This window comes from Eubalaena glacialis, chromosome 4 (assembly GCF_028564815.1).
Source record: "Eubalaena glacialis isolate mEubGla1 chromosome 4, mEubGla1.1.hap2.+ XY, whole genome shotgun sequence".
Lineage (NCBI taxonomy): Eukaryota > Metazoa > Chordata > Mammalia > Artiodactyla > Balaenidae > Eubalaena > Eubalaena glacialis.
In genome coordinates, this window is record NC_083719.1 from 44,198,075 (window position 1) to 44,210,077 (window position 12,003).

The following is a 12,003-nucleotide window of genomic DNA, read 5'->3' on the forward strand; positions in this document are numbered from 1 at the left end:
AGAGTCTTAACCACTGGACCACCAGGGAAGTCCCTCATCAGTGTCTTACAATTTTCCAAGTATGACTCTTGTATCTCTGTAGATAGGTTTATTTCTAGGTATTTTATTCTTTTTGATGCAGTGGTAAATGGGATTGTTTCTTTAATTTCTCTCTCTGATATTTTGTTGTTAGTGTGTAGAAATTAACAGATTTCTGTATATTGATTTTGTATCCTTCAACTTTACCGATTTCATTGATATGCGTTCTAGTAGTTTTCTGGTAGCGTCTTTAGGATTTTCTGTGTATAGTATCATGTCATCTGCAAACAGTGACAGTTTTACTTCTTCTTTTCCAATTTGGGTTCCTTTTATTTCTTTTTATTCTCTGATTGCTGTGGCTAGTACAAAAGTGGCGAGACTGGGCATTCTTGTCTTGTTCTGATCTTAGAGGGAATGCTTTCAGATTTTCACCATTGAATATGATGTTAGCTCTGGGTGTGTCATATATGGCCTTTATCATGTCGAGGTATGTTCCCTGTATGCCCACTTTCTGGAGAGTTTTTATCATAAATGGATGTTGAATTTTATCCAAAGCTTTTTCTGCATCTATGACCATCTCCATATGAGATGATCATATGGCTTTTATTCTTCAATTTGTTAATGTGGTATATCACATTGACTGATCTATGGATACTGAAAAATCCTTGCATTCCTGGGATAAATCCCACTTGATCATGGTGTATGATCCTTTTAATGTATTGTTGAATTTGGTTTGCTAGTGATATTGTGAGGATATTTGCATCTCTGTTCATCAGTAATATTGGCCTGTAATTTTCTTTTTTGTGATATCTTTGTCTGGCTTTGGTATCAGGGAGATGGTGTTCTCATAGAATGAATTCAAAAGTGTTCCTTCCTCTGCAATTTTTTAGAATAGTGTTAGAAGGATAGGTGTTAACTCTTCTCTAAACTTTTGGTAGAATTCACTTGTGAAGTCATTTGGTCTTTTGTTTATTGGGAGTTTTTAAATTACTGATTCAATTTCAGTATTCATAAAAGTTTTAGGTCATGAAAAACAAATAAAAGCAGGGGTAGATTAAATTAGACTAGATTAACTTTGACCCAGTTTAAAAAACAAATAATAAAAGAACAAACAGTTATAAAAGGTATTTTTGAAACTAGAGAAACTTAAATATGGGCTATATTCATGATATTGAATTACTGTTCACTTTTAAAGATATAATGGTAATGTGATTATGTAGAAAATGTCATTCTTATATATGTGTGTGTGGAGAGAGAGAGAGAGAGAGAGAAAGAGAGAGAGAGAGGAATTGTTACAAAATGTTAACAACTGGTGAACCTACATAAAAGATATATGGTTGTTCACTGCACTTCTCTGTAGGTTAGAAATTTTCAAAATAAAAAATTGGGAAAAAATTTATGTTTGTATATTCTTTGGTTTGGTGTCATTTCTTTTTTTGTATTTTACCTTAATTTCCTTTTTTTTTCTTTTTTTTTTTCCTGCAGCTGGGTTCCTGTATTTCAGTGGCAATTCAGCCTATACTAATTGACCACCAGTGAAAGAATTATTTAGGGAATTACACAACATCCAGAAGAGGGCAGCAGAGTAAAAGTTTTCTTTAATTAAAGGATGATCTTAACAGTGTACTAACTTTGCCAAATATCTGAAAATCAGAGTTTACATCACCTCTTTCTCAGGAATAAGCAGTTAGCTCAGTGTTCCTCTTAGAAAACTAAAAAAACTAAGGCAATTCACTGATAATTCCATTTTTCCAATCAAAAACTTAGACTCAGTTTAAGAGTAAGAACAGGACATTCTTATTCTCCTATCCCCTTCAGACAAGAGTAACAGTTACAACCAAGGAGAAGCTCTAAAAAAACACTTGATGCCTTTTTCCTGGTTTCCTGTTCTCAAGACCACCTTGCTCTTGAATTGCCACCCACCCACCCATCCAGCCATTCACCCATCCATCCTGCCAACCACTGTTCGTCTGAGCTTCCCAAACTATTCCTACATGCTAGCGCTCTGCTTAAGAACCTTCAATGACTACCTACCGCTTACCTCAAGATTTTCTAATGGTCTGATCTTACTCTGCCTAAAAATTTTATTGCCTACTATTCCTAATGCAAATTTTTGCTCTACTCAGATTGTTACACTCTTGTTCTCTGAACCCACAGTATTCATTCCCACCTCTGCAGTTTTGCTCATGCCAATGGTTCTCAAACGTTTTGGTCTCATACTCTGGTCTGAGAAGCAGCTGAGAGCCAACGGCATAGAATCTTCCAGCTGATATATTCAAAACTGCCATAACCAACTGCGTACTAATACACAGCTCTCTGGGGCATCATTCCTAAATATCTGTATAGTTATTATAATCATTTTCCACTAGATGGCAGTAAAGTGGCTGGAGGCAGAGGTGAGTTTTGCTAATTCACAGACTAGTAGAGACCATTTTTTTCTTCTCCTTTTTATGCAGTATTTTATTTTCTTTTACTTTTACTTTTTTTTTTTTTTTCAGGGGAGAGCATGAACACAGTCCCCCACTCCCACAAATTATGCAGTCGAGTTTTCCACATTTGGGGAAATCACAGGGGTCAACACATCCGGAGTACAATGGATAAGCCTCGCCCTGGGAAAACCACCTTTGGGATCATGGTATCTCCCCTGCCAGGTAAGTATTTCATGCAGTATTTTATAAATTTATTTATTTATTTATTTTATTTTTGTCTGCGTTGGGTCTTCATTGCTGTGCGCGGGCTTTCTCTAGTTGTGGCGAGCGGGGGCTACTCTTGTTGTGGTGCGCAGGCTTCTCATTGTGGTGGCTTCTCTTGTTGCGGAGCACGGGCTCTAGGAGCGCGGGCTCAGTAGTTGTGGCTCGCGGGCTCTAGAGCGCAGGCTCAGTAGTTGTGGAGCACGGACTTAGTTGCTCTGTAGCACGTGGGATCTTCCCGGACCAGGGCTCGAACCCGTGTCCCCTGAATTTGGCAGGCAGATTCTTAACCACTGCACCACCAGGGAAGTCCCTCATGCAGTATTTTAGATCCCAAAGCACAAAATAACTTTGAAATACTTTGTGTCTAATTTTATCAATATGCAATATACTACTGTAATTCATAGAATTGACATTAACTTCAATATCCAAAGTTAATGAACTGCCTTGTCACAAACTTTCCTTCTCAAAATTTTGCATCACAGTATGTGGCTCTAACACTCAATTCTCAAACATTTTTGTCTTCAGACCCCATTATACCTTTAAAAATTACGAGAATCCCCAAGGAGCTTTTGTTTATGTGGGTTATATCTATTGATATTTACTGTATCATATTAAAACTGATAAATTTTAAAATATTTACTTATTAACTCATTAAAAATAACAATTAAAAAATCTATTACATGTTAATATGGATAACTTATCTTTATGAAAAATAGCTAAATCCCCCCCAAATAGTGAAAAGAATGGCATTTTAATATTTTTGCAAATCTATTTTATTTCTGCTTAATAAGAGATAGCCAGATTCTCATACCTGCTTCTGCATTCAATCTGTCTTACCACACATCATGTAACCCCTAGAAAATGCCACTGTACCCTTGTGAGAGAATGGGAATAAAGGCAAATAACCCTTTAGTACCAATATGAAAATAGTTTTGACCTTGCCACTCTCTAAAAAGATCGTAGGGACCCCCAGCGTCCCTAGGCTACACTTTGAGAACTGCTGGTTTATGCTATCCCTTCCTTTCCACCTCTCTTCTACCTATTTCTCTTTGAGGCACTCCTTAACTCCAGTAATTCATACTCAAATTCTATAGTAATTAATATTTAATTTTTTCTAAATTATATGTTTTCCAACTACACCATAATCTTTTGAAGCTGTACTTAGGCACATAGTTATCAATGAATAAATATTTGCCAGTTATGTTACCCACATTAGATGATGTAGCTATTCAAATAGCCTCCAGAATACCCACTAACTTTAAACATCCACTCTCTTACAGCAGAGAACTGTGAAATCATGATTCATGCAAAGTAAGCCTGTCCTCCAGTTTATAGTTTGAAAAACAGTTCTTTCTTGGACAAAGTCAAAGCTCTTAGTTATTTACTGATCTTGCCCATAAAGAATATTAAGTGGATAAATACTGCCAAGAATTCATAAAATGTTTGAATATCTTCTAGTCTGTCAACATAAACTCAGTCTTTTCATCACTTTCCACAGAGAAAAAACCTTAACGCCCTCCTCTAAGGGTGGGAAGAGGACCCTTCCTTGCTTGCCCAGGAGCAGATAAACATTGGTGGGTTCACTCAAAGTAGTTCAGCAGTTCCCTCCTGCATTTCCCTACAAGACTGGCTTTCCAATTCTGGGCTATTTTAAATCTTACCTTCTCATCTCAAACCTCCAATATTCCCCTGTAACTATTCTCAGTTGAAGATCTTGCCTCATAGGTCAGTGAGAAACTAGAAGCCACCAGATTTAGCCCTCAACTTTCTCCAACCAAATCCCCTAATATCCATTGAGCCCAGATTCTCCGCCTTCCCTCTTACTACAGTTGAAGATGTATCCCTGCTCCTGTCAGAGGACAACCTCTCCACTTATGCTCTGAATCCACTCCCACCTTTTCAAGAACTTTATTCTGGAAATTACTCATACATCTATATAAATTTCTTTCTTTCTGTTGGATCATTCTCATCAGCACACAAATATGCTATAGGATCTTTCATCTTACAAAATTTCCCTTCACCTTTGGCTCCATTTCTCTGCCTCTCTTTCAGTAAAACTTACTAAAAGAGTTGTGTACATTTGTTTCTCCTTCCTCACCTCACATGTTCTCCCCAACACACTCAAACTTTTCACCAAAACTGCTTTTAATCAAGTCATCATGGGCCCGCATCTTGTAAAACTCATGGTCACTGATCCATCTACGTTTTTGCCGTCTCCTTTTTCTTCATGTCCTCTGGCTGAAGACTCTGAATTTTATCTCCAGCTATGGCTTCATTTCAAAGCTCCAGATATGGATATTCAACAGTTACTTGTCATTTCTCACAGCTATTTTAAAACTTCACCCTCCCACACCCAATCCATCATCAAGTCCGGCCAGCTCCTCCAAAATATAATCCTAATCCATCCACTCTCTCCATCTCCACAGCTACCACTCTAGTCCAAGCTATCATTATCTGTCACCTAAACTACTGGACTAGCCTCCTAATTAACCTTCCTTGTGTGGTAACTGCCCATCTAATTGTCCATAAAATACTCAAAGTGATCTTTTAAAAACAAGAATCAAATCATGTTACGTCTCTGCTCATAACCCTCCAATGACTTCCCACGTACACTAAGAATGCTAAATCCTCACCCAAACCTGCAAGGCCCTCCATGATTTGGCCACTTCCCTGACATCACCTTTCCCCTCTCTTTTACTACCATGTTCCAGCCACGTGGCCCTCTTTTCCTTGCTTGAATATATCAAGCTCCTCCCCACCTCAGTGCCTTTGCATTTCCTATCCAGAGACTCTCCCCATAGATCTTCCCAACTTTGGTGCCTTCTTGTCATTTAGGTCTCAGTCATACATGGCACCACCCTATCCAATGTTGCTACCCCTATTCCCACCCCAAGTGACCCTTATAAAGAGGGTGAAGTCCCAGGAGGAAACAGATGACACACACAAAATTATTCATCCCACTCCCTTCTCAGTACCCTGCCTCATTTTCTTCAGGGCACTAATCGCTATCTGATATTATTTATGTGTTTAGTATCTGTCTCCTACACTAGAGCCTGGGATGTAGTAGGTGTTCAATAAATTATTTGTTGAAATCTCATTTTGAACTCTGGAAGTTACAATCCATTTAGGGACACTATTTGTGGATTTTTAGGATATTAATAATAAAGTTTATCTATCCTACATGGCATTTTTGTGATTAATAGCATAAATGGCCTTTAAATGAAAAAATACAGCACACATATCTTTATTTGGGTAGAGTATTTCAAGAGACTGGAAACAATAGGAAGTAGGGGTAAAGAATCAGAGCGAAGAGGGCAATTTTGGACAGCAGCACATCTCTATGCCTACCAATGCTAACCTTTTGCTTGTTGTATATTATATATTAGAAAATTGTCTGCCTGTCTGTTGTTTCTCATTTATTTGTATTTAAAATTTTATGTAAATCATTAAAGACAAAACAACTACAAAATATACACTCTTTTCAACTGCATTTGGTATGTTCATCAAGAGAGAGCATATCCTGGGACATAAAACAAGTCAATAAATTTAAAAGAACTGAAAACATACTTGTTCTCTGACCACAACAGAATTAAGAACCAATTACAATAAGATATCTAGGAAAACCCAAAATATTTGGAAATTAAAAACACTTCTAGGGACTTCTCTGGTGGTACAGTGGTTAAGAATCCGCCTGCCAACAGGAATAAAGACGCAGACATAGAGAATGGACTTGAGGATAAGGGGAGGGGGAAGGGTAAACTGGGATGAAGTGAGAGAGTGGCATGGACATATATACACTACCAAATGTAAAATAGATAGCTAGTGGGAAGCAGCCACATAGCACAGGGAGATCAGCTCAGTGCTTTGTGTCCACCTAGAGGGGTGGGACAGGGAGGGTGGGAAGGAGACGCAAGAGGGAGGAGATATGGGGATGTATGTATATGTATAGCTGATTCACTTTGTTATACAGCAGAAACTAACACACCATTGTAAAGCAATTATACTCCAATAAAGATGTTAAAAAAAAAAAAAAAGAATCCGTCTGCCAATGCAGGGGACATGGGTTCGAGCCCTGGTTCAGGAAGATCCCACATGCTGCAGAGCAACTAAGCCCGTGCACCACAACTACTGAGCCTGTGCTCTAGAGCCGAGCCACAACTACTGAGCCCATGTGCCACAACTATTGAAGGCCGTGTGCCTAGAGCCCATGCTCTGCAACAAGAGAAGCCACCGCAATGAGAAGCCTGCGCACCACTACGAAGAGTAGCCCCCACTCACCGCAACTAGAGAAAGCCTGAGCACAGCAATGAAGACCCAACGTAGCCAAAAATAAATAAATAAATAATAAAGTATATTTATTAAAAAAATAATAAAAAACACTTCTAAATAATTCATAGATCAAAAAATAAATCACAAGGAAATTTTTAAAATATTTTATACTGAATGCTAATGAAAATACAATATATCAAAATCCCGGGATTCAGCAAACATAATGCTTGGAAGGAAATTTTTAACTTTAGATGCATATATTAGAAAAGAAGAGAATTACAGTAAATATTAAACTCGATTAATATCAGTGATGTTAAGGTTCTACTTTAAGAAGCTAGAAAACGGGCAAAATAAACCCAAAGTAAGTAGGACATATAAAATAATAACAAAGAGAAATGGCCAAAATAGAAAATAGACAAACAACAGAGAAAATTAATAAAGTCAAAAGCTGTTCCTTTGAAAAGATCCACAAACTTCCAGTTACAATGATGAAAGAAAAAAGAAAACACATATCACCAAAATCAGGAATGAATTATCACTACAGATCATATAGACATTAAAAGGATAGTAAGATTATATTTATGAACAACCTTATGCTACCAAATTTGACAACTTAGATGAAATGAACAAAATTCCATGACTAAACTTGAAACAAGATGAAACAGAAATTCTGAATAACCCTACATCTTTAAAAGAAATTGAATTCATTATCAAAGAAAACTAGAAACCCACAGTTTCACCAGAGAATTCTATCAATATTTAATAAAGGAATAACACCAATCTTATATTAAAAAAAATTTGTTTTTAGAAAGTAGAGAAGGAAACACTTCTTACTTAACTCATTTTAGGAGGTCAGCATAAGCTTAATACCGAAACCTGAAATAAAACTACAAACAAGCCATGAAACCAAAAATTTTAAAATACTTCAAAATAAACATGGGATGACAACAAAAGCATATAAAAACCGACAGGGTATGACCAAAGTGTTACTCACAACTGAGTAGGGTTATCACAGGAATCCAAGGATGGTGCAACATTTGACAGTGTGTCATTATAATTCACTCTATTAACAGGAGAACAGAGAAAAATCATGTGATCATCTCAATAAATAGCAAAGAAAAGCATTTGATATTCATCATTCATTTAAAACTTAAGACAAAAATTCTTGACAAATCAAAAATAGAAGAGAACTTTTTAAACTCTATAAATTATACCTACCAGAAAATTACAGTAGATATTAAACTCAAAGGTGAAACCTCAGAAATAGAAGAATGAAGTATATTCATACAAAATAATAAGGGGAGATTCCAAAATATATCTTTAATAAATAAAAGTTGAATATACAAAACACACTCACACACAATTCTATGATTTTCTACAGGAACATACACAGATAGGTACATACATCGAAATAAGATTGGCAGAAAACACATCAGCCTGATAACCTCTGAGGAGAGTGGTAAGGACCAGGATTGCTGGAAGCACAGGTTACAGGGTGTGGTTATAGGAGACTTTTTAGCCTTATCTACCGCGTTTCTATTTGTTACAAGGAGAATGCTGTTTTCATGAATTACTTAGATAACCAACAGGTAATTTTAACACCATAAATTTAAACTCAGCACAGTATTGGAAGTCCAAACCAGAACAATTAGGCAAGAAAAAGAAATAAAAGACATCCAAATTAGAAAGGAAGAAGTAAAACTGTCACTATTTGCAGATGACATGATATTATATATAGGAAACCCTAAAGACGCCACCAAAAAACTGTTAAACTACTAAACAAATTCAGTAAACTTGTGGGGTACAATTTTAACATGCAAAAATTTGTTGCATTTCTATACACTAATAAAGAACTAGCAGAAAGAAAAATTAAGAAAACAACCCCATTTACAACTGCATCAAAAAGAATAAAATACCTAGGAATAAATTTAACCAAGGAGGTGAAAGACCTGTCCAGTGAAAACTATAAGACATTAATGAAATAAACTGAAGATGACACAGATGGAATATCATTGATTAGAAGAATTAATATTGTTAAAATGTCCATATGACCCAAAGCAATCTACAGATTCAATGCAATCCCTATCAAAATCCCAATGGCATTTTTCACAGAAATAAAACAAACAATTCTAAAATTTGTATGGAACCACAAAAGATCCCAAATAGCCAAAGCAGTATTGAGAAAGAAGAGCAAAGCAGGAGGCAAAATGCTCCCTGATATCAAACTATATTACAAAGCTATAGTAATCAAAACAGAATGGTATTGTCATAAAAACAGACACACAGATCAATAAAACAGAATAGAGAGTCCAGAAATAAACCCAGGCATATAAATAAATTTACAACAATTAATTTACAAGAAAGGAAAGAAGAATATACAATGGAGAAAGGACAGTCTCTTCAATAAATGTTGCTGGGATAACTGGACAGCCAACATGCAAAAGAATGACACTGGACTACTATCTTACACCATACACAAAAATTAACTCAAAATAGGTTAAACACTTGAATGTAAGACCTGAAACCATAAAACTCCTCAAAGAAAATATAGGCAGTAAGCTCCTTAACATCATTCTTGCCAGTGATTTTTTGGATCTGACACCAAAAGCAAACTCAACAAAAGCAAAAATAAATAAGTGGGACTACATCAAACTAAAAAGCTTCTGTACAGCAAAGGAAACCATCAACAAAATGAAAAGGAAAGCTGCTGAACGGAAGAAAAGGGGTTAATGTCCAAAATATATAAAGAACTCATACTTGGGCTTCCCTGGTGGCGCAGTGGTTGAGAATCTGCCTGCTAATGCAGGGGACACGGATTCGAGCCCTGGTCTGGGAAGATCCCACATGCCGCGGAGCAGCTAAGCCCATGAGCCACAACTACTGAGCCTCCGCGTCTGGAGCCTGTGCTCCGCAACGGGAGAGGCCGCGACAGTGAGAGGCCCGCGCACCGCAATGAAGAGTGGCCCCCGCTCGCTGCAACTAGAGAAAGCCCTCGCACAGAAACGAAGACCCAACACAGCCAAAAATAAATAAATAAATAAATAAATAAATAAATTTATTTTTTTAAAAAAAAGAACTCATACTTATCAACAGCAGAAAAACAACCTGATTTTTAAAATGGTCTCAAGATCTGAACAGATAGTTTTCCAAAGAAGATATCTAAATAGCCAACAGGTACATGCAAAGATGCTCAACATCACTAATCACCAGGGAAATGCAAATTAAAACCACAATAGATATCACATCACACCTGTCAGAATGGCTATTATCAAAAAGACAACAAAAAACAAGTGTTGGTGAGGATGTAGAGAAAAGGGAACCCTTCTACACCATTTGTGGGAATGTAAATTCGTGCAGTCACTATGGAAAACAGTATGGAGGTTCCTCAAAAAATTAAAAATAGAACTACCATATGATCCAGCAATTCTACTTCTGGTTATGTATCTGAAGGAAACCAAATCACTGTCTTGAAAAGATTATCTGCACCCTCACGTTCATTGCAGCATTATTTACAATAGCCAAGACATGGAAATAACCTAAGTGCCCATCAATAAATGAATGGATAAAGAAGATGCAGTGTATATATATATATATATATATATATATATATATATATATACACACACACACACACAATGAATACTACTCAGCCATAAAAAAACACGTTAGCTTGCTATTTGCAACAACATGGATGGTCCCTGAGGGCATTATTAAGTGAAATAAGACAGAGACAGACAAACAGCGTATAATCTCACTTATATGTGGAATCAAAACAAAAAACAAAAAAACAGGTTCATAGAAACAGAGAACAGACTGGTGGTTGCCAGGAGTTGGGGGGTGGAGGAAATGCATGACGGGGTCAAAAGGTACAAACTTCCTTTCATAAAATAGTAAGTCATGGGGATGTAATGTACAGCATGGTAACTATAGTTAACAAAATTGTATTGTACATTTGAAAGTCACTGAGAGTACATCTTAGAAGTTCTCATGACAAGAAGAAAATTTTCTATATATGGTGACAGATGTTAACTAGATTATTGTGATCATTTTGCAATATATACAAATATCGCATCATTATGTTGCACACTTGAAACTAGTATTATGTTATATGTCAATTATACCTCAAAAAAGTAAAGAAATAAGTAAATAAGTAAGGTCTGGGCAAAACGGTCCTTTGTACCAGAGGTACATTGTAGATGATTAAACTATATGGTAAAAATTTTAAAAGCACTGGAAATATATACAAAAACTACTTTTTTGTTTTTAAAGATAAGTATATTACTATAGGTAAGAAGTCAACTAGTTCCTTTTAGTTCCTTTTAAGTTTGGAGACCTTAAAGTTACTCTTTGAACGCCGTTTGTTACACATCCTGGAACTGAATTGCCCCCATTTAGCAAATCAGGTAAATCTGGAGGATGTCAATTTACCAAACACAACACCTGACAGCACAGCCTCTAGAGTTTGCCAACTATCCTATATAGTAGAGTGAAATAGAAACTTTGACAGATATTTTTTTCTTTCTTTTTATTCCTTTTTGGAATAGAACAAATTAGTCCTAAGGCTACTTGAATTTGCCTGAATTTTCACTAGATCTGACTAGTTCAATTTAGACTTTTAGGTTAGGATTTACCCTCACTCTCAGGCAAAGAACAGGAAAGCAGACTTTCCAGACTGAGGAAACGGCATCAACACATTTATTTTTTAATAAACACCTGCTGATTTGAAGATGGTTGAGTTATTCTAGTAGTTTACCCCTCCTGCAACTAAGCGTGGTCTAATTAATCCTCTCCTAAACGTGCGCGGGTGTGTGTGAAAATACACGAGCGAATGGAGAAAGGAAAAGGGAATAAGGAGCCCTCCTACAGCTCTACGCACCTCTGTTTCAGCGAGCTGGGGTCAATAAAGCAGAGGCACGGAGACACGGCGGCAGGAGGCCAGGGGGTAGCAGGACCGCCGAGCGCGGCACTGAGTGCTGAGACCTCGAAGGGGAGGGACGGCGCGGCCTCTGCTCCTCCTCGGGTC

General features: G+C 36.9%; 1 non-coding gene across 1 annotated transcript; it reads right to left on the minus strand.

The window, feature by feature from the left end:
• Window positions 1–2,513: 2,513 nt before the first annotated feature.
• Window positions 2,514–2,677, minus strand: LOC133091604 (U1 spliceosomal RNA). Its single transcript, XR_009700939.1, has one exon. It is a non-coding gene; the product is annotated as a U1 spliceosomal RNA (small nuclear RNA).
• Between the last annotated feature and the right edge of the window lie 9,326 nt (window positions 2,678–12,003).